At 42.7% G+C, this 26,031-nt stretch overlaps 1 long non-coding RNA gene across 1 annotated transcript in view; it reads right to left on the bottom strand.

The window, feature by feature from the left end:
* Positions 1-24,298, bottom strand: part of LOC144267610 (uncharacterized) — a 58,830-nt gene extending 34,532 nt beyond the window's left edge. The window contains exons 1-2 of the long non-coding RNA XR_013346641.1: positions 24,211-24,298; positions 16,191-16,290 (exon numbers count right to left, since the gene is read on the bottom strand). This is a non-coding gene — a long non-coding RNA (uncharacterized LOC144267610). The remainder of the gene's footprint in view (positions 1-16,190; positions 16,291-24,210) is intronic.
* Between the last annotated feature and the right edge of the window lie 1,733 nt (positions 24,299-26,031).

The raw sequence follows: 26,031 nt of genomic DNA, 5'->3' as shown, positions 1-26,031 counted from the left end.
GCTTTTTCAGGTCCCAAACAATCTCTCAAATTTGGAATGAATTCGTCCAAAGGAAGAAAATATTCTTTCTACACCGGCAGAAGAAGCTACTGCTGTTAAAAGTGAGATTATCACTTCAGTCTCTGAATCCAAGTGCTTAAGTGACTTCTACCAGTTCACTCGTGTAACTTTCTTGTTTCATGTCGAGGCACAGAAATCCCCAAAAATTCTTTTCAGAAATGCCCAACTATTTCATTTCAATATTTTTCATCGAAGTGAAACATTCAACTTGAACTGAAACTAAACCTTTAAGTTTTGGTAATCAAACTGATCCAAAATTCTTGGTTTCAAATCACTTCAACATTAAAATGCATTTTCCCATAATGGCACATTGCCTTATTGGAGTTGTAGTTCTGGACCATGATGCCCCATTCCTTCCTATGTGCCAGGCTCCCTGGCTGGACTACATCTCCCATACTTCATTCAGGTCATGTGACAAAAAGCTCTGTGACAGCTCAAAAGCTTGTCTCTTTCACCAACAGAAGTTGGTCCAATAAAACGTATTACCTTCCCTACCTTGTCTCTAATATCCAGGGACCAAGACAACTACAACACATCAAAAATAAAATCTTGATAGTCTAGACGTTTACAGACAATGAGTACAAACATGAGGATTATTTTGACAGTCCAATTTCAGTGTGTGTGCGCGCCTGCCAGCAACCCGTGCAGTAATTGTTAAACATGTACCTTTCCATGGCTGTATCTTCAGATTCTTCCCCAGATTCCTACTCATGCCACAGCAAATTTACCACCTTTCCTCTCTTTCCATTTTGGCAGAACAGCCCTGATTCAGCAACACATTTACACACACGTACCATTTAAATTCAAAAGGGGCTTGAAACCTTTATTTTCCTGGTTTTGAGTAAATATTTTCTTACATCTGTGGGATTTACTCCTGTGCTTAAATGCTTTGCTGAATCAGGGCCTTGCAGCAGGAAGAGAGCCTGTGTTTATTAAGATTTTTAAATAATTTCTCCTCTTAACTGCCACAAAAATAAGTTTGCTCTCAAATTCATATGGTGGGTCTTCCCTGTACAGTCCTCCTCTGCTGTTCTGGAATTACAGTGCTCTCACTCGCTGTTTCAACAATGAAGAGAACCACATAATTCCAAAGAGACAGGCAAGAAACTCCTCTTAAATAACAATGCATCCTTCCATTTGAGAGCTCCCTATGAAACATATCAGCAAACATATCTTTGCTCCTCAGTCAAGAACAGCTGCAATGTTCTTAAACCAGCACAAGTACCAATGGACACTATAAACCAAGGCCAAAAGAGACAGGGTGCTACTGAGAAGCAGTGGATCAGGCATCAGCAACAGGCCATTTGGCCCTTTTATATATATCAAGCAGCCCCCTACTCCACACTATTGCCCATAGCTATGGAGCCTTTAGGGCTTGATTTTCTTAAGTGCACAAGCAATCAGACAGCACATTTGAGCTTCCTATACCAGCTTGCATGTCCACACAATGTGTGTTTGCGAATTAAACATGCAGTTATGAAAGCCAAACCCTTAAAGTTTGTGGTCATATGACGAGTTGCCAAAGCAGCTGGGGGCAGAGATTTAACCATAGGTCCGTTCCAGTCCATCCCTTGGCTTCTTACATGCTTTTTAGGGCAACACATTAAAGGCCTGATTCAGTGCCCATTGAAGCCAATAGGCATCTTTCCCGACTCCAAATAGACATTAATTCTTGCCTTAAAGTCACTAATATTACCTAGTTCTACTGTTACATTTAGTATAAACTTATCAGGACTGCAAGAGAGACACAATGGAATCGGCCTCTGAAGTCCAAGCTGCTCTCTCCCATGGTATCTCTCACAAGTATTTAGGTACTTACTATATATACACACTGGGAGTAGTTTTGCTCTTGGTCCCTTGCCCCTCCCTCTCAAGGTGGAACATGGTTGTGTTTTGTCAGTCTCCTCCTCAGACAGACCAAACTAATCCCCTCAAGTAAGTCCCATTGCCCTCATCTCTTCCTTTGTTGAGGCCATCTGTATGTAATATTCCAAATATGCCCTCGCAAGCCTTAGCAGCAAAAAACAATCTATCTTGAGGGCTAACAAGTAAATGAGGTGCCTGTGTCTGATAAGCTGCTGTCAGTTGTGGACCCGGAGTGCCCAGACTGAGCATTTCTGAATCGATTATGCGGATTGTTAAAAACACTGGACTCCAAAGGAACATAATACACCAGGATTGCTTCAATTTAGGGCTATGAATTCTAGAATGGGAGCATGTTCGGGAATTAAGAGGTAGTTTTTCCAGCCACAGGAGGTTGGTGAGCCTGCCTGCAGCTCAGAGCAGACTCTTGAGTGGAGCTGGCAAGATAACCTAACTTCTAAAGAGTTCCCCCGGTGCAAAAGACCCTAGAAGAGACCTCCTTTAAGTGTCCATTTGTCAAGTAACGGAATTGTATTTGACGACTCTAGCGAACAGTGAGCTGGTAGAAGAAGGTTAATTTTTAAGATGTCTACAGTAAGGAAATTAGCAGGTTTTGTCGATGGCTGTCAGATGTGGTTCTCCCTCTCCTGCCTCTTCCAAGCCATGTTGAAAACATTTGCCCCTCAGGGGAACAGGGTCATAGCAAAGCACGCTAGGCATGTGTTCTTTGCTAGCGTTCATTAAGACTTGACATAAGCACAGAACTATTTATGCAATGATCTAACTACTTAACTAAGTGAGGTAGTCATTAGCCCCATGTTATGAAAGGAGGCATGTCAAGGGTATGTCTACACAGGAGCTAGAAGGTAGAATTTCCAGCTCTAGGAGACATACATGCACTAGCTGTGATCAAACTAGCATGCTAAACATAGAAATGTAGCCACAGTGGCATCAGTGGCTAGCAGCCCTGAGTATAAGCCCATCCAAGAACGTAGGTTCATATTCGGGGTGACTAGCCCCTCCAACCATTTGCACCACATTTCTATTTTCAGTGCATTAGCATCAGAGTTAGCACAGGTATGTCTCCTCAAACTGGGAATTATACCGACTAGCTCCATTGCAGACATATCCTAATTGACTTGCTCAGTGTCAAACAACAAGTCAAAGGTATAGTTGGGACTAGAACGCATTACACGTCCAGCCCAATGCTCTAACCACTACCCCATACTGTCCGTGATTTGCATAAACAGGAGGATACTCATTTCAACCTCACTTCTGTGTAATCTGGAAGAAAACACTCTTTGACTGACTTTACCCGGGCAGGGACTAAGCTGTGCATTTTAGTGCTGAGTTTGTACTCAGTGCCTCTGACTGTTTCTCTTTCATGCATCTGCTTGTTATGTTAAACCATGTAATGTCTATTCTCAGGTACACAAGTTTTGCTTATATCTGTGTGACTCAGTGAGCATTACCCAGGAGAAACGTATGGAAAAGCACATTCATCCTAGTACTCGGCTACTCACAGGAAAAGCCATCGAACTCTGGGAAACTAACACAAGTACTGGTGTCAGCAAAACAAAACAAAACAAACCCCACACATTCCATTTGGACCTCACCAGAAGAGCGTGGGAATGGGTTGCTACATCAAACACCTACTTGTTAATACACCTCATGAAGCTGGGGGAATGTGACAAGGCTGTTCAAAGGGCCCTGCTTCTGAATCTAGTTATTGATGCAGAGCATTTTAACTGCTGGAGTTGGGTCCTTAGCAGCCCAGAAGCTGAGTAGCCAAAGTTTGCTGGAGTCCACTGTGGGCAACAGGAAATGTTTCAGATGAAACTCTAAACCAAGTATGTCCTCTTCACATCTAACCTATGGGAGAACATGGGTCTGCAAAGGACAGAGAAACCTAGGACAATGGGTCCTATAGGAAGGGATCACACAGGGTGGAGGGGGGAAAAACAAAAAAAAACAAACACATACCACACCACACACAGTTCTTCCTTCTCAGTGAATCCCATGCAATGAATCAGATGGCATGAACTCAGCTATTCATCTCCATTTGGCACTTTTTAATAACATCTCATTTCATACCGTAATAAAAACAGTGTGTTTGTGAGCTACACTGAAAAGCTATAGGCATATTAATGACCTGTCTCTAGCAATGCTCCTACTCTCCCAGCTAGGCTGTAGAGGCCCAGGGGCTCCCCCTAGCTTGTTACAGAGAAGCCCTGCTTAGCTCAGTGGGGCCAGGAAAGTGTGCCTAAAGAGGCTAAAAGAAAAGGAGTACTTGTGGCACCTTACAGACTAACAAATTTATTTGAGCATAAGCTTTTGTGAGCTACAGCTCACTTCATCAGATGCATTCAGTGGAAAATACAGTGGGGAGATTTATATACATAGAGAACATGAAACAATGGGTGTTACCATACACACTGTAACGAAAGTGATCACTTAAGGTGAAGTGATCACTTTTCACTTTTTTTAAGGTGAAAAGAAAAGGAGTACTTGTGGCACCTTAGAGACTAACTCTAAGGTGCCACAAGTACTTCTTTTCTTTTTGCAAACACAGACTAACACGGCTGCTACTCTGAAACCTAAAGAGGCTAGTGAGGGACGAAAGGAGGTCATATTTCAGGAAACATGCTGCAGTGGAAGGACAACAAGGTCTGTCCTACTGTGGGGAAGCCCCGTTCCTGGTAGTGAAGCCATTGGGAGAGGGCCTATTAAAACTGTAAGAGAGTAAACATACCTAGCCAGGCTACTGTGAAGTGATTTGTTGCCACGCTCACTGGAAAGCTGAGTCACCGCTGGAAGAGTGTGTCAGTGATATGACATACACTCATCCTTGGTGTGGAGGATGCTGGTTACTCCCACAGCTACTTGAGAGAACTGCAGTGCAGGGAATTGCTTATTCCCTGTGCTTGATGGAAGGAAAGAGAAAGAAGCAAGCGGCCAAAATCAGAAGTGAGGTATAGAATGTATAAGTTAGACCCCCTTTACTATTCAGTGAGACACAGACTTATTTATACCTGCCACCCATGTGTAAGGGAATCAAAGCTGGTATACCTTACATGCAGAAGCAAATAAAATACGTGTAATTTAAAACAGTAATTCTGAGCCAGAGGTATGTGTACCCCTGAGGGAGCACATAAGTCTTCCAAGGGGTACATCAACTCATCTAGATATTTGCCTAGTTTTACAACAAGCTACATAAAAAGCACTAGCTAAGTCACTACAAACTAAAATTTCATACAATGGCGTGTTTATACTGCACTATACACTGAAATGTACAATATTTATATTCCAATTGGTTTATTTTATGGTAAAAATGAGAAAGTAGCAATGTTTCCATAATAGTGAGCTTGTTGAATCATATTAAAGAAGCTCTGTATTAAAATCACAAATGAGTTTGATTCCCTATAGTTTAAATTCCAGGGTATTACTAGTTAAGAGTTCTCTTGGTTTTTGGTACTGTTTCTCTCCCTCTGTGTGTGAAACTTGCAAGCTGCTAATTGTGTTAGTACATTCTAAGACAGTGTCTGTTCTCAAAGCAATTCTTTGTAACAACTACTGACAGAGAGAGACTCAAAGCAATACTCTGTAAAAACAGAAACAGCACCCAGAGACTCCCCGCCCTTTTGTTGTATTCATCTTGCTTTGTTAACAATTGTGATTAAAATAGAGATAGAGGATGTATGTGGATGGATGCTTGGTGTGGATAATAACTGAATGATCAGGGAGGTGCCAGCCTAAGAATCCAGTGTCCATCGGCTGAAGAAGGCATCAAGTGGAAATAACTAGAGGACCCCCGGAGGGCAGACTGGAATCCACCCAACAGCCTCAAGAATGGGAGACCAAAGAACAAGATAACATCTGGCAGCACGGAGCCATCAGGAATGTGCCATCTGCTCACTGATTCAGCAACAGCATGATGAAGCAATTCCCATAGACTGACATAGGAAGAAATTCCTATAAAAATGGACTCTAGAAAGTGAGAACTTTGGGGGTCTGATTCTGCAAACCAACTTCCAGGAGCATCAGATGAGCATCTGACAAGGCCCTGCTCCCTCCTCATGTCCAGGCCACCTGGCCAGTGGCTTGGCTTGAGCAACTCTAAGGCTGGTAACTTGATAACAACCTTGCAGAACCTCTGTGTCTGTGTGTGTGTGTATGAATGAATGTGTGAATAAATATGAAATTGAATGGAATGTTATAGCTATAACTAACTGCTTACTATGATTCTTTCTGTATTCACAGTAAATGTGGCATTTTGCCTTTTCCCCTTTAATAAGATCCTGCAGGTTTTTTATTTTATTGGTATAGCAAGCTGTGATACAAAAATCAAAACAAAAAATACAAAAGCAAGAAGGTCGTTAAGTGAGGTGAAACTTGGGGTATGCAAGACAAATCAGACTCCTGCAAGAGGTACAGTAATCTGGAAAGGTTGAGAACCACTGATGTAGAAGTAGACCCCAGCCTCTCACAGCTCCTTGATGTGTGTTAGACCAGCTTCAATTTCCTTACACCTGGGTAGAATGGGTGGCGCAATAGCTAAGTATCAGGAGCACACAGTCCATCATGTAGCTATTTTTCAATTCCAGCTTAGTCTACGAAGTGGTTATTTGTGACCCTGCTTCTGTGTAGACTTTTACTGCATGTACGGCATGGCGTTTGGCTGCCATGATTTATTGAGTCAGGATATTCAGTGCAGGTTGATTAAAATGTCTGGCTTAAATTTTCTGCATTCCTGCACTATCCCTATTCCATATACACATGTGCAGGAAGCAAAAGAATCTAACTTATTATAGCTTTGAGTGTAGGGAAGTAGTGACTTGGTGAACAATGGCACTTACATAAGATGTTATTGTTTACAACAGAGGTTTGGAAGAGAGATATGGCAGGCAAACAATGCTTCACAAAACATTGTGCCATGTTCCAGCCTTGGGAGGAGGAGATAATGAGAATAAAAGGTTTGTGGAGAAACAGGACTTCTTACTGTCATGGTATCATAAGGTACATCTACACTGAACACTCCTGTTAGTAACAAGTAGCATACCTACACTGCACGCCCCCACAGCATGAATACGAATTGCAGTGTAGATGAGGAGGCACTGCTCAGGTGAGTAAAGACACACCTGAACTCTGAGGGTATGTACCTGAGTATAGACCAGGGATGGGCAAACTTTTTGGCCTGAGGGCCACATGTGGGTATGGAAATTGTATGGCGGGCCATGAATGCTCACAAAATTGGGGGTTGGGGTGCGGGAGGGCAAGAGGGCTCTGGCTGGAGGTGCAGACTCTCGGGATGAGGGGTTGGGGGTACAGGAGGGTGCTCTGGGCTGGGACTGAGGGCGTGAGGAGGATTAGGGCTGGGGCAGAGGCATGGGAGGGGACCAGGGGGGTAGACTCCAGGTAGCGCTTACCTCAAGCAGCTTCCAGAAACAGTGGCATGTCCCTGCTCCAGCTCCTACGCGGAGGTGCGGCCAGGCGGCTCTGCGCACTGCCCTGTCCACAGGCGCCGCCCCTGCAGCTCCCATTAGCTGCAGTTCCCAGCCAATGGGAGCTGCGGGGGCAGTGCTTAGGGGGGGCAAGCTGAAGTTCCCAGCCAATGGGAGCTGCGGGGGCAGTGCTTGGGGGGGCAGCGTGCAGAGCCCCCTGCCTGCCCCTACGCATAGGAGCCAGAGGGGGGACATGCCACTGCTTCCAGGAACCATGCACAGTGGGGCAAGACCTTGACCCCACTCCCTGGCTGGAGCAGGGCAAGCCCCAGACCCCACTTCCCAGCGGTAGCCCGAGGGCCAGATTAAAATGTCTGGAGGGCCAGATGTGGTCCCCAGGCTGTAGTTTGCCCAGCCCCAGTATAGACCCTACACAACTCTCTACAGCTGAAGCTGTGCCTCTCCAATCTACACCGCTGTTTTCCCTGCCATAGTCACTGACTCCAGCAGCAGGGACAGGCGCTGTCAGGCTCCCCAGTGGCAAAGCCTTTCACCGACACATGGAGCTCCACACCACAGTATGGATGCAGCCTGTTTTTACCGAGGCAGGTAGCTACACAGCCTACACACTGCTGCAAGTGCTGTGCAGTCTAGATGTAGCCATAGAAGCAGAGGTGAAAGATCCTGGGTCTCTAGTTAGAACCTGGATAGAAGAAAAGCAACTGAATCTTTGGCTGCACAACAGCTGGAGACTGGAAGAGTTTGAGACACAGGGATAGTGGCCACTCTTTCCCCTTTCACCAATGACAGCACTAAAAAAAAAAAAAAAAAAGCTACCCACTCCCAAGCACTCAAATGGTTACCTGCAGTGAATGATCACTCACGAGATTACTGCTACAAACTCATTTCTACATCATCTCAACCCAGGGGACAGTCAAAAGCTGTCTTCAGTGAATCAAGAAAAATCACCCACCATGTAATTTTACTTGTCCCCTATTGAAGACACTTTTAAAATGTCTTCAAAGAATTGCTCCAATTACTGACTCTCCCACAGAATATTTTTAGACTTAAAAGTGGAAGAGACCTGACAACAGTATTTAACTCTGGCAAGAAAACGTGGCTAGTCTGTAAAAGCAAATGCCAAGTAACGAGCTTACTATCCAGTGAAGTTCTCTGTAGGTTTCCTGGATTTAAGCAGATTTTTAAAAGAAAACTACCCTTAATGAATTTCTTTATGACTGGGAGAAAATTAAATGGAACTGGAACTTTGTCATTCTACTAACATTTGGATATATAGCCCTAGTTTTGCTCTTTGTAGGCTACTTAAATTATGATTGTATGGAAGAACTTGAAGTTTAGGTGTAAGATACATCTGTGACAGGATGTACCAGGCATTTGCTGCCCCCTGCAGGAGGCACCACCACTTGGGTGCACCCCACCCAAAGGTGTTCTTTTGGGGAAAAAAGCGCAGCAAGTTTAGACATTCAGGAGCTGCCTAGGGAGGCCACCCAGGATCAGCTGCAGGCAGAACAACAAGAATTAGTCCTCCAGCAGCTAGCAGGGCTGGGAGCGAACAGAAGCTAAACAGAGACCAACAGACACAGTAAAAAAGGCGTGTTGTTCCTCCAACAGGGCAGTTCTGGGTGAAGCTGGGACAGGGGAGGAAGGATGTCCCTGTCTTAAAACCTAAAAGCCTGGCCTGGGGGTAGAGGCCTAATCCAGGCTGCATCTTTTTAATGAGTCAGCAAAAGGCTGTTTTTGTTTACAGCATAGAACCTAAAGCCTGGGTGGCCACTGAGCATCCATTTGACTGCTGCAAAATTACAAGGAGTTTGTTTGCAAAATACTCCACTGGTTAAGATAAACACAAGGCAGTCTCCCATCCCCTCTTCTCTGCAAGCTGCTCACAAGAGCTCAGCTCTTAAGTCCATAGCAGAAGGGAACATTTTTTTTTAAAATAATATCTGCCCCCACCCCTCAAAAAATATTTTGCCTTTAAATTTTGCATAACATTTTTGTGTTTCCAACTATAAATACAAATGCTTAGAAAGAAATTACAAAATTGTGTAGACTGGATCAGAATTTCTCACACAGTATGTCATTTCACATCTTCCTCTTCCAATGAATCAGCGACAAATCAAATATAGAATCCAAGTCTCCAGATTCCTTTACTAACTAACTATTCCACATCCCCAAGAATACCTCTAAAATTCTGAAGCCAGCCAGCAATCTCTACAGTACGGAGACTGAGACCTCAGCATCTGACTATGTCCCTATTAACTGCATAAAGGAATACAGGAAAAAGCATTAAACACAAAACCTTGTTCTCAGTGGGGGAGGGGGAAATCAAGAGAAACTGATTTTATTTCACACAATATCCAATTGCCACTGACAGTCTGGATGAAAAAGAGTAAACAGTGAAACGGGATAATAGACTGTTTCTTAAAGAAGCTGTCAGCCCTGCAAAATAAAAAATCCCAATAGCAAGCTAAATGATTTTTTATAACATGTGTGTCCTGCTCAACATATATTGATCTTCACTAACATCTTAACTTCCTGTCTGGATACCCTATTGCAGAGTGGTCTTTTCCACATTTCCCATGTGTTTGGTTGGCAGACAATAGTATTCTGGTACAGCCCTTATGAACTGCACTAAGGCCGCACTTAAAATTTTAGGTGGCTAGAGCTATGTCGCTTGGGGATGTGAAAATCCACACCCATTAGTGGCATAGCTATGCTGACCTAACCCCCCAACGTAGACGTTAGTCGTTTGATGGAAGAATGCTTCAGTTGACCTAGTTACTGTTGCTCAGGGAGGCGGTGTTCCTACAGCAATGGAAAAACCCCTTCCATTGGTGTAGGCTGTGTCTATGCTACGGGGTTATGCTGGTATAGCTATGGCACCATAGCTATGCTGGCATAGTCCCCGTAGTGTAGACCTGGGGTTAGATTCATTGATGTGTTGCAGTTGGGTACAATATAAAACAGCCTTCTCTTCATGAGCCAGTATATTTATGCCTGTTTCTGTAATTTTCACTCCATGCAGCTGAAGTGGGTTTTTTACCCACGAAAGCTTATGCCCAAATAAACGTTAGTCTTTAAGGTGCCACCGGACTCCTCGTTGTTTTTGTGGATACAAACTAATATGGCTACCCCCGATACTTGACACCATAAAGTTTATCAGACTCATTTAGTTCTGTAGCAGAAAATACTAAGCAAGTTACTCAAATACAGACTGTTTTACCATTTTTGTATTAGCAGGGAGGCTTGCAAATCTTCTCTAGCAAAAGTGCCATTCAGCAGTTAAATTTGTTGAGCCATTAAGGTTCAAAAGTTGCCGAAAGTTGAGCCCAGCCTCAGTGCTCTGAGTAACAAAGACAGAACCACAAAGGCCCAGCACTGAGGTGCTAAAGGCACAATGCCTGTGTTGTAAGTTTCTTCATGTCTATCAACAACCCCAGTGGATGATGTGCAGTAGTCAAAAATCCTCAGTATGACCCTCCATTCATAGGCTGAAGGAGCTGTTTTGCTAACAGTCAACATTACAGGTCTGATCCTGGGGCTGGAAGTAAGACCCTAATGCTGGAGAGCAGACCATGATGATTTGCTCTTCTCACAGGGTGAGAATCTACCCTGGTGATTAAATCCCATGATATCACTCCAGCATATGGCCCTTTCTAATCTGCGACTTCACTAACGTGCAGTAAAGCCATCAGCAGGCAGTGTATCAGAATAAATTAATCCAAGTTCCCCTCACTTTCCAGGCATTGAAGTCACCAAGGAGGACTCTCAGAAATTCCATTGTTACAGCAGAGATTAACCAAATTCTTCTAGAAGCTTCCCTGGCATGCACAGTGTCTGCATATTCTTCAAGAAAAACCTAAAACTTGCTGATGCTTTGCATGTAGAAGACCCAAACGCTTAAAATACACAGGCCTCGAGACTCCTAGTCTGGAAATCATTCCAGGGGAAAAGTTCTACACCCAGCACTGGTTCTAGAAATGAATAGCCACTGCACCTCTGTTACATTACAACTGGCACTCTGAAGAAAAACCAAGAGAGACCAGTTAATACATCAAATGAAACCAAGTTATTATCCAGCCAGGTCTCTAATGTTGTACATGCCAGATCTGTTGGGACTATCTAAGATTAAACCCTAGATTTATTTACCAAGAGCTTGTGAAGCAGTTTTGGAGCACTCCAAATCCCTTCAAGCAGCAAGTTCTTTCATTACAAGTAAATTTGTAAACCTTGACACCAATCTTTTCCAGTTAATAAGGGCTAGCACTTCTTTAACTTATTTGCAGTAAGACAAAGAACAAGATCTGGGCTTAGAACCTGATCTCCTTGAACAGAAGAGATTTTTATTAGTCTCTGCACACAAAGAAGTAAATCAAGAAGTAGGCTAGAGGTAACTGCTCATCTAGAAATCCCCCCTCCCCCCCAAATTATACATCTGAGGTAATCAGGAGTCTAGGCTGGAAAGTCATTTTAGCTGCCTCAGATCCATTCAAGAGCAATGCTACAAGACCCAGAACTGCCAAGGACCTTATACCAGTGCTCAGACAGAGCCCAGTCTGTACGCTGTTCCCTCCTGTGCAGAGAGACTGCCACCCACCCACCTCAATGGATGGGAAACTTTATTGTCCCAATCACGGTTGGCCCTGCCACAGGTGAACTGGGTAGAACACATGCTGAGGGAAAGCAAAGGTGCCCCTCCCCTTCAAAGTTTCTAGCCACCTATTGGCTATCTTGGGGAGGAAGGGAGCTGATTGGTCCCTCACCCTCCTTTTTCACTAATTTAAACCACAGCCCAGGCCATGTGTAGCTTCTTTTTGCTCTGTAGATTCCAGCAACCCCACCCTCCCCACCCTCTAGTGGTAGCCTGAGAGCTGTTCTTTGCTGTTGCTGGAGGTCTACCCTATTGCTTGTTTTGCGGTTGGAAAGGAATTTTTCTTCCCATTTCCAAATTGGCAGAGGCCTAGGAAGTTCTTCACCTTCCTCAGAGCATCCTGGAGGCACAGTTAAGTTAAACAGGAATAGGTTTTAATAATGAGTGATAGCACTTCGTAAGAACGTTAATTCATTTGAACTCACAGACGGTTTCCAGTGCAGTTAAAAGGAACAGTTCCTGGGATTTTACTGATGGACCTTGTGCCCAAGGGACAGGGAATAACCTTGTGGCCTGTGCAGACCAACATCCCCACTTTTAGTATCCATTGCCCCCTCACAGGGGTAGGGTGGATAGTAGGACTCAGAAAAGAGAGCCGAGTCCCAGTGGTAGACTGAGGAGAGGCTACCCCAAATTAAGGGTTATATGGTAGAAACCTTGTAACCCCTGCACTGGAGCCATTTACCTGATTGGTAAGAGTATGGGTGACAAGGTGGGCAGACCCTCTCCCCTGTGTTAATTTTAATAAAGTTGTGGCGTGCCACTTAAACCTCATCCCTGTGTTTGTCCTCATTCGTCGCTGTTTACACATCTATCACTACACAATCCATCTCCAGCCAGGGAACGCACTGCTCCAGCACCTAGCATCATCTTCTACAAATATATCAATAAGTCTAGGACTGAAGAGGGAAAAAAAAGGAGTCAAACTGAGGATGCAAGAAACCTTACAAGTTATCATTTGGGACCCTGCATTGAACTATTTAATTTGTAACCCCTCCCTCAAAGCTAATCATCTGAACAAGCTGCACCTAACTTACCTCAGGTGGCAGTCAGCTGCCAATGACCCTGGGACTGAGCAGATTTTTGCCATATTTCTTAGAGTACAAATGGCTTCTGAACCCTGCTGGACAAGACCTGAATCCCTGCTTATTTTGAAAAGAAAATGTCACACCGGACTCAAAAAAGCTTCCAAGTAGAGACATCCGATTAAAAGATTTCCAGGGGCCACTTTCAAAGAATTTGGAAGGATGGTCGCTAACTGTATTAAAGCTGTATTTGAGGATTTCGTTGTAAGTCAGTGGGGCTTGTTTTGTAGGTTTAATACACATGATTGTTTTTCAAATTCAGAATACAAGAATACTGCACTGGAGAATCTTTAGCTTGATGAGACCAGGACTTTGAACTCTCCAGTTTGAAAAGAATCAGTGACCATCTTTCAAAAAAAATCTCAAAGTGGAACAGCCTACAGCTCAATTATTTCATGTATTATCCACATTCTTCATTTACTTGAGTCAAATACTATTTGTAATACAGTATTACTGACTCTTCTTGGATGCACAGTAGACAACAGTAATACAGCAACTGCTCGTTCTTTCACGTGTGTTGTGGTTTCTGGAAACAAGAGACTGGGGCTAGCTAGAGTATTGTGATTTATATTTAAAAACTTTTAAAAGAATTGAATTCAGGAGCATGTAGGCCCTAAGGGCTCCATCCTTGGATACATAGGAAAGTTGAATAATTTAAATAAAAGCACTTGTCAGCCCTACAGTTACTGTCATTCCATCTCTACAATACCATCTGTGAGAGTCAGAGAGTCTTCCAAGGGTGCCCATGGCGCACACAGTTACTATCCAAACATCAGGGCTGAGTTTCGTCTGTATATTTGTCACATTTAAATAATTGCGGGGCTGAGTTACAAGGGGAGCTTTGATACTTCATCACAGGAGAGTCACTCAGATGCAAGTGTCTTCCCACCACCGAACTAGCTTTGGCAACTTATCAGTTTTCAGTAGTGTTGCCTGTGGTACAATTCACTTAAGACAACCAACTGGAAGTTCCAGTGGAGTCTGTTTCACAGCCTATGGGTAATATAGCACGAGAAACACTGAGACAAGTATGACTGAAGAGGTGGGCACTGTGCAGACTCCTTGCACACAGTCTCTCCTCCACTGCTGCATACCCTGGGACAGTAGCAGTTAGAGAAAGTAGCTGAGAACTAGAGAAGGCAGCATCTGATCCTTAAAAAGCAACAAAAGGAACAGAGGACTGGGAGGGTGGAGGAGGGTTGTCTAGTGCAATTAGAGACCAACACGTTTCAAAGAATCAGGAAAACACCAGGTTTTTCCACAGTTTTCAGGCACATATTATTCCTTTTTAATATACACACAGTCTCCGCGGGTTTAGTGCCACTGACTTGGTCAGTGCACAAGAGATGGTCTATACAACAGGCAATAGAGAAAGTAAGATTCACTTATTCGTTTTTCTGTTTGCTTATGAAGCTTGCAGGCATTAATCTAAAAAAACAAAAAACAAATTAAAAGGTACATGTTTCAGAACAGAAATCTCTTACGACACTAAGTATTTTGCCCAGCCAGAAGACTCTGAATAATTGCAATAAAATTCAAGTCTAGCTGAATTGATGGAATATATTCAAAGGGGTCAAACAAAATATTTTAGACAGTTATAATAGTGAAAATACAATAGAACTATACTCCAATTCACAGCTTGGCAGCACGAGACATCTCCACCCTTCATTGCAGTAAAGAGATATTAAGCAATGTGCTTTCAAGTTTGACCATGTAATATGTTGTTACTTGTGCCATAATGATTTCCCTTACTACTTTCTTTTTAAGTTAATCTTATCATCCCCAAGTCAGTTTGAGTAGTTAACTCAGTCTAAATGCACAAGGTGACAATGCAGAGCTACATATAGTAAAATAGACAAAAATCAACTTTCAAAACATGGTAAGAGGTGATCATGCTACTTACAGTGCAAATTTAGGAAAAAAACCCACAAACAAGATGTGGACAAATACTAAAACTGAATGACTCATTGGTCATATACGAGCTTTACATTTAATTCCCTTGCAGTGTGAATTCCGTTAGCACTTCAGAGACAAAATACCAGTCTTAACCAACATTGCTACAGAACTGAAGGCAGAGTACATGCAAGTATTGTACTTACATAGTTCTTATAGAAACCCAGAGGAGGGTTCTCCTATAATCAAGATTTCAGTTGGATTTGTCACTTATGAAACATGCATTCATGTGTAATTTAACTGAATTACACAAGCCCACTAAAGGAAAGAAAGTCTACTCAATCTGAACTTTCATTGCTCCTGTTTTTAAAATTATAACCATATATATTTCACTATTTAGATCAGTGTCACAAAACAAATCTCATCTTGCAAACTTTTAAAAAGTCTTAAAAATTTAAGTACAACTAAACAATTAAAATAAAAGCACTTGCAGAAGAAAATGGAACAAAAACTACCGAGTGCTTCAATTGTAAGCCTTGGGTATTTTTCAAAATTAAAAATTTTAACTCACAAGCAGGTTGAAAATAAAATACACCTATCAAAATATTTTTACATCCCTTTCCAGCTGGAATTGTAAAGCTTAAATTCAAGGCACTGTACTCCTGCCAGGGTTAATATGATTTTCTAGTCATCAGTTCAAGTACATTAACTTTAAAGACTGCAAGTGTAAAATAGAATGAAGTGTCATTAGCAATGAAATGTGAACAAATATTTCCATAAACAAACTCTTTTGTGAAAATGTGTCAGTGATTGCTTGATGCAGCGTGTGGCTCTGCATGCTATTAGGCCTGAACTTGGTGCCAGCAATAGAACCATACCTCTTCAAACACATATGACATCTATAGGGTCTCACACACACACATACACACACACCCCATTACAATCTATCCAAAGGCAACAAAGATGTGTTATTCTTATGTTCAGGTCAGGTGGATTGGCAGCAGGTTGCCCTCGTGAAACTGGATTGCCAAGAGCTAGGAAGTATGCATTGCTTTGACCCCCACCAATCCCCGGTTGTGCCCACCCACTGTATTCCATAAAGTGGTGGAGGGGAAACTCCTCTGTATTGACCAAGAGGCATCACATAAGGTGTTGCTATGTCAGAAAGAGCAGTACCTGGTATGGAAGGTGAAACTCCAGGAGTTAAATGCAGTGGACAAAGAACAAGACACTGGAACAATGTACTTTCTCCCACTTCTGGTCTTAGAGAATTAACCTACAAAAAAAAAAAAAGAGAAAAAAGCAATAGCTGTCAAACTTATGTTATCTTAACTGAAGAATGAGGATTATTTATTTCGTTAAATTATGAATGTATTGCAGAACTGGTCGTTTTCAACCCAACAGTGGCAAATGATTCAGCTCTTATGTTAGTCTCACTCCCTCCAGTGGCTAAGGCTTTGAATGACAGGGTGAACACCACCTCCTCCTTTCGGCACTGACTAATCTAAACCCTTCTAGGTGAGGCATAGATGGGAAATGCGTGTAAAGAATAAACTCACAGCAAAGTCCTTGGCCTCTCCACTATTAAATAGCTAATACTGGAATCTTCTGGTAGCCTCCAAGCCCTTTAAAGTTACTCACTGGACATGCAAGAAGGGGGTACATACTAATTCACCCTCAGACTTTATTTTCCCTAGGGACAGGATCAATTTGGGAAATTGAAAACCTTTTGATATAGAAATGTGGATGCCTGTACACATAATAGGTAGTTTTCTACCTACTGTAAAGGGCCAGGCAGTCCAGGATATGCCACTGAACAGATGAAAGAAATTAACACATTAATGCCACCAAAGCAGTTTCTAGTAAAAAGTTATCTGCAAGATCCCCTACTCCTGCTAACACTTGTGCCTGACTAACACAAACAGAATCTTATCCCAATCCCATTTTAAACTTCTTTCACCCCTCCAAAAGAAGGTTTTTTTAAAGTTGCCGCACAACTGGGAAAAAAAAAAAAGAAGAAGAAGAGAGTTTGCACAAAGTAGCTCAATCAGGTTGCTTACTGAAGATATCTGGAGTTTGCACAGTGGGGTGAGGGAAAAGGACTTTCTTTTCTAAACACAAGACAGCTGGCTTCCCGAGAATTAAGAGCTCAACAGTAGCGCAAATACCACAGAACAATTACAGTACAAGACACTGTCTAGTTTCCCTGTGGACTGGTATGACTGGGCCCATTCACCTCCTGGGAGTGCCTCCTGTCAGTTGGGTGTGAACCTCCACTTCCTCTGCTCATGTTGCCCCCTATCGGTTGTTGCCCTCATCAGGCGTAGGGTTGCCAGGTGTCCAGTTTTTTACTAGAAAATCCAGTCAAAAAGGGGACCTGGCAGTGTCCTGTTAGATGTTCTGACCAGACATCAGAAGTCTGGTTATCTGGGTGGAGAAGAGGTGCTGGGTCATCAACTTGCATGAGCTCCTGCTCAGTTGGGGCTACCTGCACCTCATAGGCAGGCAGGCTTTGTGTCAAGCTGCAGCTCCTGTCCCAGCCCCAAAGCAGAGGGAGTCCAGCTAGGAGATGGGGGAAGAGGATCGAGCAACAAGGTAGGGGGAGAAGGGAGAGCAGTAAGTGATGGGGGGCAGAGCCTCAAGGGAAGAGGCAGAGCAGGGTGGGGTCTGGTTTTAAGCAATTAAAATTGGCAGGTCTTCAGTGACTCAGTCATCCAGCTATGTGTCAGCCAAATGCGTGACTGAACAAACAGACCCTTTCTGGGCTAAAAAGGTCCAACAGGGCTTGTCCCTGGGCCCTCAGTATTGTCTTTAGCCTTGTCTCTGGGCTCAGCCCTCAGCCCCTTCTGGACTTGTTTAAGTCCATGTCTGCCCTGATATAGAGCAGTTAGGGCTGCCAATTTTAGTTGGATGTATTCCTGGAGGTTTCATCAAATGACAATCTTTAATTAAAGATCTATCTTTAATTCCTGAAGACTCCAGGACAATCCTGGAGGGACTCAATGCATCTGAAGAAGTGGGTTTTTTTACCCACAAAAGCCTATGCCCAAATAAATCTGTTAGTCTTTAACGGTGCCACTGGACTCCTTTTTGTTTTCCTGGAGGGTTGGCAAACTCTAAGAGCAGTGCCCCCAGGGCTTCCTCCCTGGATACTCTAAGTCTTGCCCTTTACTTGAGCCTCTAAACAAGCCTTATCCACTTCTCAGGACTTACACCACACTGCAAGTGACTGATGGGGGGACCTGGGCCTGGCCACTACTGCAGGTCCCAACCTAGGGACTCTATAAATAGTGGTCACATGCTGCTTCCTACAACTGTTGCTGCTGCTGCTATTCTTCTCTGGGCTATTTCCCACCTAGCCCCTTCCTTTTCGTGGGTTCTCTATTTGAGCAGGGTGTCTTCGGGCCTCCTTGCCTGGAGAGTTTCACAGCCTTCCACTCTGTATTACCCTTCTGGTCCCAGACAGCAACTGTATTGCTCAGGAGCCCTGCAGCTCCTTTTAACTGAGCCTGCCGAAATCTGAGCGGCTGCATCACTGTCATTTTTCTAGGCAGGCCTGGACAACCCACCTTTACTGATCCTTTTCTAGGAGAGTAGGGAAGGGCCACGAGGCCTCCAGCTGGGGACCTCAAAGGGCCTGATACACCCATCACTCCTGGGTTAGCAGGATTTTTATTCCGCCCCCCCTCCCCCCCCGCACCACACACACACACACACACACACACAATGTACAACTTCCTGCTGTGATTTCACCAAGTCAGCACCTATTCCTGAAAGGTAGATACTGGTGTGTTTTAGTTTGGAAGTCTCAGTCTACATAGACTAGGTCAATCTGAAAAGGTTGGTTCAAGTGGGGAACTAAGGGCAAAAAGCAAGTGTGAATGTGTGCACTGGAGATTTATGTCTGGCAGGGGATCTGGGTTCAGCTCTTTTTTATTTAAAGAAAATCAGGGACGTTGTAAGGTCTGAGGCCTTTTTTTGCAGCCATAGGAGGAGAGCAGCAGCCATGATCTAAGAAGCAGAAAGTCACGTCCTCACGTCCCATCTAAACGATATCAAAACAATGTCACATGGGGCTGTTAAGGTTCCCCTCCCAATAGTATGCACCATCACTAGATAATCAAGGAGTCTCTTAAGATGTTTAAAGAAAACTTTGTTTAATAGCATTCTGCCTGTCAAGGAATCACTTAACAGTTGTGGGTGTGAAATCTATTTTATTGTTTTACCTTTACAGTCCCTAACTTCTCTATTGTTTATCTGTATGGTTCCTTTCTGGTTCTTTGATTAATTATGCAACAGACAGAAACAGTTTTACAAAATTTAAATCAATTAAGGTGGGGATAAGATTAAAGAATTGTTTCAAAATGGGCTAAGATTGATTAAAATTACAGTGTCGTAGTACTTTAGTTTAAAATGATTGGTTAAGGTACAGCTAAGCAGGACTCAAGTTTCACCATATAAATAAACTGGGATCCAAAAGGAAGGTCTTTGGAACCAAATCCAGGACACAGCCGCAAGATCAGAACTGCCAGACCTCAACACCCTGCCAATCTCACCATGCAGAATCTGAAGTTCCCAGATGACCAGATCCTGACTGACCATCAGGAAAAGTTCATCTGCCTTTTGGGGAGTTGTGAGCACTGTATGCTTAGTGTGTGCATTCTGTTTTGGTAACTGTTAATACCTAGAGGTTAAGGACATTACTATGCAAGGCTCTTTCACTGGTAAAAGATCCTGCAAACTGCAGAAGAGTACACCCTGAGCCCAGGATGGGTAAAGGTGGGTGCCTTTCCAGCTTGAAAAAGAGGAGACTAAGAGGAGATATGATAGAGGTATATAAAATCATGAGTGGTGTGGAGAAAGTGAATAAGGAAAAGTTATTTACTTGTTCCCATAATATAAGAACTGGAGCCACCAAATGAAATTAATGGATAGCAGGTTTAAAATAAGTATAAGGAAGTTCTTCTTCACTCAGCACACAGTCAACCTGTGGAACTCCTTGCCTGAGGAGGTTGTGAAGGCTAGGACTATAACAGGGTTTAAAAGAGAACTGGATAAATTCATGGAGGTTAAGTCCATTAATGGCTATTAGCCAGGATGGGTAAGGAATGGTGTCCCTAGCCTCTGTTTGTCACAGGGTGGAAATGGATGGCAGGAGAGAGATCCCATGGTAGGGAAAGGATGAAGGAGCCTAAATCAATCAGGTTACACCTTGAGCCCACAAAAGTGTAAAGGTGGGGTGTCCTACAGTATGCAGATAACAAAGTCACAGGGACTCTCTGCTTTTGGGAATGGATCCTTTGACTCTCAAAACGTTAATTTGTAAACAGTATATTAATATATACGATCTCAGTATGGTGGGTTTTAAGAGCAGTGATGCAGAAAAAGAGCCACAAAAAAAAAAAAGAGCCATGAACCAGGTGTGACGGGTTTGGTCACACAGACCCCCTTGGGACTGTCACCTGATGTGCTGAGATTACCTCTGAGTCCATTTTCCCTCCCAGCTTGGGCTTCCAGAACCCTGCCTTGTTGAGCCAGACATGCTAGCCTGCTGCAACACAGACCCAGGTCTGGTCCACGCCCCCAAAGCTGCAGACCTTTAACTAAAAACTGCTCAGCAAGTTTCCTATCTCCAGCACCCAGACGCCCAGTTCCCAATGGGATCCAAACCCCAAATAAATCCGTTTTACTCTGAATAAAGTTTATACAGGGTAAACTCAAATTATCCGCCCTCTATAACATGGATAGAAATATATGCACAGCTGTTTGCTCCCCCGGGTTCATTAATAAACTTACTCTGGGTTCGTTAATAAACAAAAGTGATTTTATTAAATATAAAAAGTAGGATTTAAGTGGTTTCAAGTAATGACAGAACAAAGTCAGTCACCAAGCAAAATAAAGCAAAAACACACAAATCTAAGCTTAATACATTAAGAAACTGTTTACAGGTAAAATCTAACCCTCACAGATGTTTGAATAAGCTTCTTTCACAGACTAGACTCCTTCCTTGTCTGGGCCCAATCCTTTCCCCTGGTACAGTCCTTGTTAGCAGACATCTTAAGTAGAAACTAGGGATTCTCTCATGACTGGCAGCCCCCTCTCTCCTGCTCTTCCCCTTTTTATAGCTTTGGCACAAGACAGGAATCTTTTGTCTCTCTGGGTCCCCAACCCGCCTTCTAAAAATGGAAGAGTGCCAGATTTAAGATGGACTTCAGTATCAGGTGACATGATCACATGTCCTGTGAGACCCCAGCCTCCATTCTTCCTGGGCTGGCCCACACATACCCAGGAAGGTTTGCAAGTAAACAGAGCCATCTACAACTAATTGTCCTAGTCAATGGGAGCCATCAATATTCTCAACCACCATTAATGGCCCGCACTTTGCAGAATTACAAGAGGACCTCAGAGTTATATTTCATATTTCTAGCTTGAGATACAAGAATGATACATGCATACAAATAGGATGAACGCTCAGTAGATTATAAGCTTTGTAATGATACCTTACAAGAGACCTTTTGCATAAAGCATATTCCAGTTACATCATATAAGCATATTTCCATAAAGCATATGGAGTGCAACATCATCCCAGGATTCTTTCAACTTTTTTACACTGATATTTTTGCCCAAATGATTCATGTTTTATAGCAAAGAGACTAAAGTAAACTGAAAAGCAAAAACAAAAAATAATAATCATCACATGAACGGAGGAGTGTGTCTAAAACAGGATACATTTTCAAAATTGTTATTTAAGCTCATATTTTAAGATTCTAAAAGTGGTGCTTTCAAGCAAATTACTCTTCTACGTAACTGACAACTGATTTACTGTTTACATACTTCACTCCAATCTACAGTTTATGGTACTGCCACAACAAGCAATAGACTACATAACACTACTGGAAGTCACTAGATGACACTATTGCAAAGTCTTCCTAGCTCTTTATCTGAACATAATAAGCATTTCTCCACATTCTAATTCTTCTGTCAGCTGTGATCCAGCTTTTTTAGATGCTAAGAAAAATCACTGGTAAAGTCTGGTTTTACCTTGGTGTGTCTCTCTACTAAATCACTCTTAGTTATAGCTGTTTCTTACCAGTTATACCCATGCAGCTGGACATATTGTCTGGTACCCAAAAAATACACACACATACAGCCTCTATCTTATAAGTCACAACAGATTCATGTTAGCATTTTGGGATTTCTCTGCTGCCTTCATTGTGCAACCTAAAACAAAATGACCAAATTAACATGCTGTGAAGTATGGCTGCCTTCCAGCTACTGCATCCTTTTACTTGCAGAGAAGGTTAACTGTCAAACTACTTTTCAATTACGTTTGTGTCACTTTCCAACCATACTGAATGAAGACTGAACGACATGATTTTAGTAAATATCTTTAAAGACAATCTCAGAGGTTTTCAGCAGATTATTAGCACTCCTGCCTCAGCATCTGAGTGTTGTATCACAGCCTGGGCCTTCAAAACAGTACAAGGGACACTGGATTCACTAATTTCAGTGAAACTGAATTTAAGTCTCTCTACCCACTTAGTTCATAAAGTTCAAGGCAGAACATAGCCGGATCGGAAATTCTTGTCCAAACAAAGATCAGTATGAATAGCTATATCAGGATCAAAGTTAGGGCTGTAATCAAGATCAGCTGGGTATTTCATTCAGCCTGAGGATCCGATGGGTATTTCACTAGCTCTTTCTGATGTTCAAGTAGGTATTTCAATTGAAGCACACTTGAAGAATTGTGCCAGACTCAAGACATAGCAAAGCACTAGTGGAATTTTATCAGATAAGCTCCGCCCTTCTCCTCCCCTCGCCCCCGGTAAACTGTAAAACTACAGCAAATAGTTCCACATAAGAGTTGAAGGATCCTGTAATTTACTGTCCAGGAGTTGATTTCAGGAATAAATTCACAGCTGAGGCTGAATTATGTCACTATTTCACTTGCACCTTAATTCCCTGCTGACAGAATGAGTTGTTTTTGATCATTAGACGCTTGCTAGACCAGATGTCCTAGTCTGTTGGCTAACTTCTTGTCACCTTTGCTGACAGCCATGTCCATTAGGGAAAATTCCTCATTTGGAATGAAGTTCTGGCACAGGCTCACTTTACCATATCCTAATAACTTCTGGATACGGAGCACTCACCAGTTACGAGTGTGATACACAGTACCTTTTGTTTTAGCAATAATAGGGAGTCTGTTTCAACTGCAATAGCTTTTCCTGATATCAGAATACGCAACACACACCTTTAAAGTATTCTCCATATACATGTCAAGGGGGGCCCTGACATCCACTCCCACCAGCTGGGGAACTGGAAAGACCCACAAAATCCCTGGGACTCATTGTTCAGGTGAGGTGCCCCCCCCCAGCACCTACACAGGTATCCAGGCAGCCCCCCCGAAACACACAAACACATGCACACACCCCTCCGTAGGCATCCGGCTCTACCGGAGGAATCAGAGGCTGGAGTACTGCTAGTCTTGAAGGCCAAATGGTACAACACCAGAACCTTGAGTCTATTATCTGTTAATGTTTGGGTGTAGAAACCACAACAGTTTTACTGAACAATGTGGAGACATGTCTTCCAGCCACTTAATAATGCTTCTGAAAAAGCTATGTTCTCTGGGAGGATAAAGGGGGAAACAGAACTGTCCTTATACACTGGAACAACATTACAAGTGATGAGTGGTATTAATCACGTGGCTTATCCAATTTTGAATGATTTTACATCATTCAAAGTGTTTGCCTATTAGCTTCCTTTTATGTTTCTGCTATTTGTTGTAAACATTTATTTTTGAAGCTAGCCAGGGCATACATATTCTGGATAAACACACAGGCCTCACAGTGAATGGATGTGTTGCACAATTGCACCTAAAGTCACATGGTGTACAAAGAGCTTGCCTGTCTGAGAACTTTAATGAAGTTTTAGACATGCTAAAACTATTTTATAAATAAAATATTGAGAGGGAAGGAGGTGATCAAGTTATTTTCTTTCCTTCCTTCTCTCCCCATTAATAATCATTCCCCATCACACACACTATACTTCTCATTTTAAGCACATTCCTAACCACACAAACAATGCATAATTACATATTAGGAGAGGCCTTTTAATGGAGTCAACATCAATTACATTTATATACAGTATATAAAGCTATCTCATCTACACGAGCTGAAATAAACATGGAACAAACCTTATTGCAACGACCAATGCAACCAAATTACAGAGAACAGAGTTGGTGGGGGGAATAGGCTCACTTTCAAATTTCACTCATTCTGCCAGAATGTTTCCTGTTATGGTTCTCTTATCTCTCCTTATGTCCAGGCCACCTGGCCAGTGGCTTGGCATGAGCAACTCTAAGGCTGGTAAGTATGATAACAACCTTGCAGAACCTGTGTGTGTGTGTGTATGAATGAATGTGTGAATAAATATGAAATTGAATGGAATGTTATAGCTATAACTAACTGCTTACTATGATTCTTTCTGTATTCACAATAAATGTGGCATTTTGCCTTTTCCCCTTTAATAAGATCCTGCTGGTTTTTATTTTATTGGTATAACAGACAAACAAGGGATGAGGTTTAAGTGGCACGCCACAACTTTATTAAAATTAACACAGGGGAGAGGGTCTGCCCACCTTGTCACCCATACTCTCACTAATCAGGTAAGTGGCTCCAGTGCAGGGGTTACAAGGTTTCTACCATATAACCCTTAATTTGGGGTAGCCTCTCCTCAGCCTACAACTAGGACTCGGCTCTCCTTTCTGAGTCCTACTATTCACCCTACCCCTGTGAGGGGGGCAATGGATACTAAACGTGGGGACGTTGGTCTGCAAAGGCCACTAGGTTATTCCCTGTTCCTTGAGAACAAGGTTCATCAGTAAAATCCCAGGAACTGTTCCTTTTAACTGCACTGGAAACCGTCTGTGAGTTCAAATGAATTAACATTCTTACGAAGTGCTATCATTCATTATTAAAGCCTATTCCTGTTTAACTTAACTGTGCCTCCAGGATGCTCTGAGGAAGGTGAAGAACTCCCTAGGCCTCTGCCAATTTGGAAATGGGAAGAAAAATTCCTTTCCAACCACAAAACAAGCAATAGGGTAAACCTCCAGCAACTGCAAAGAAGAGCTCTCAGGCTACCACTAGAGGGTGGGGAGGGTGGGGTTGCTGGAGTGTACAGAGCAAACAGAAGCTACACATGGCGGGTGAGGGACCAATCAGCTCCCTTCCTCCCCAAGATAGCCAATAGGTGGCTAGAAACTTTGAAGGGGAGGGGCACCTTTGCAACCCCTCAGCATGTGCTCTACCCATGGACAACGAATTTGGTAGGATCTTACACATAACTATGGAAATATTTGTTCCATATATTTGCTGAAATGCCACTTCCGGGCAGTTTAATATTATGTCAAAATTAGCACTGAAAAGCAAGTGAAGGTACAGATGTCAATCTCAATGGAAAGCATTAAGAAAGTGAAGTGAAATAGCTTTAACAAATGGATTTGAAAATATTTAAAATATAATTTTAGGTTAAGCTCATTTCTTCCACAGAGAATTGGAGTGCAATGATTTCACTTACAAAAAGTAGTCTTTTCATTGGTAACATGGATTTTCTAGTCAGTAAAGTGTATTGTGTGTAAACTTACTAATATTCCTCTTGTCACACAAGAGACGGGCATCCCCCTCTTTTAAGTGATCATGCATTCAGTCTGTAATATGGTTTCTGTGTGAGTCCTGCCACATTCTTGGTGAAAAAGGACCAGTGAGAAGATATGTATTTTGATGATCGAGCTCTTTAAATAGTGTTCAATATTTCATGCACCTCAAGAGGAATGAGGTAGAGTTAAGCTATAAGTTCAGCCAACAGCAAAACAGCAGTTTTATAAAAGCTGGCCAGATAAGATTAGATACACACCACGGTTATCTTGCAGCCTGAATGCTCCGCAAAGCACCACAGGATGTGCATTGTTACTGAAGAGATACCTGCTCACAATTCATATGCAGCCTAGTTTAAT

Source organism: Eretmochelys imbricata, chromosome 7 (genome assembly GCF_965152235.1).
Source record: "Eretmochelys imbricata isolate rEreImb1 chromosome 7, rEreImb1.hap1, whole genome shotgun sequence".
NCBI lineage: Eukaryota > Metazoa > Chordata > Testudines > Cheloniidae > Eretmochelys > Eretmochelys imbricata.
This window is presented reverse-complemented; position numbering and strand designations above follow the sequence as displayed.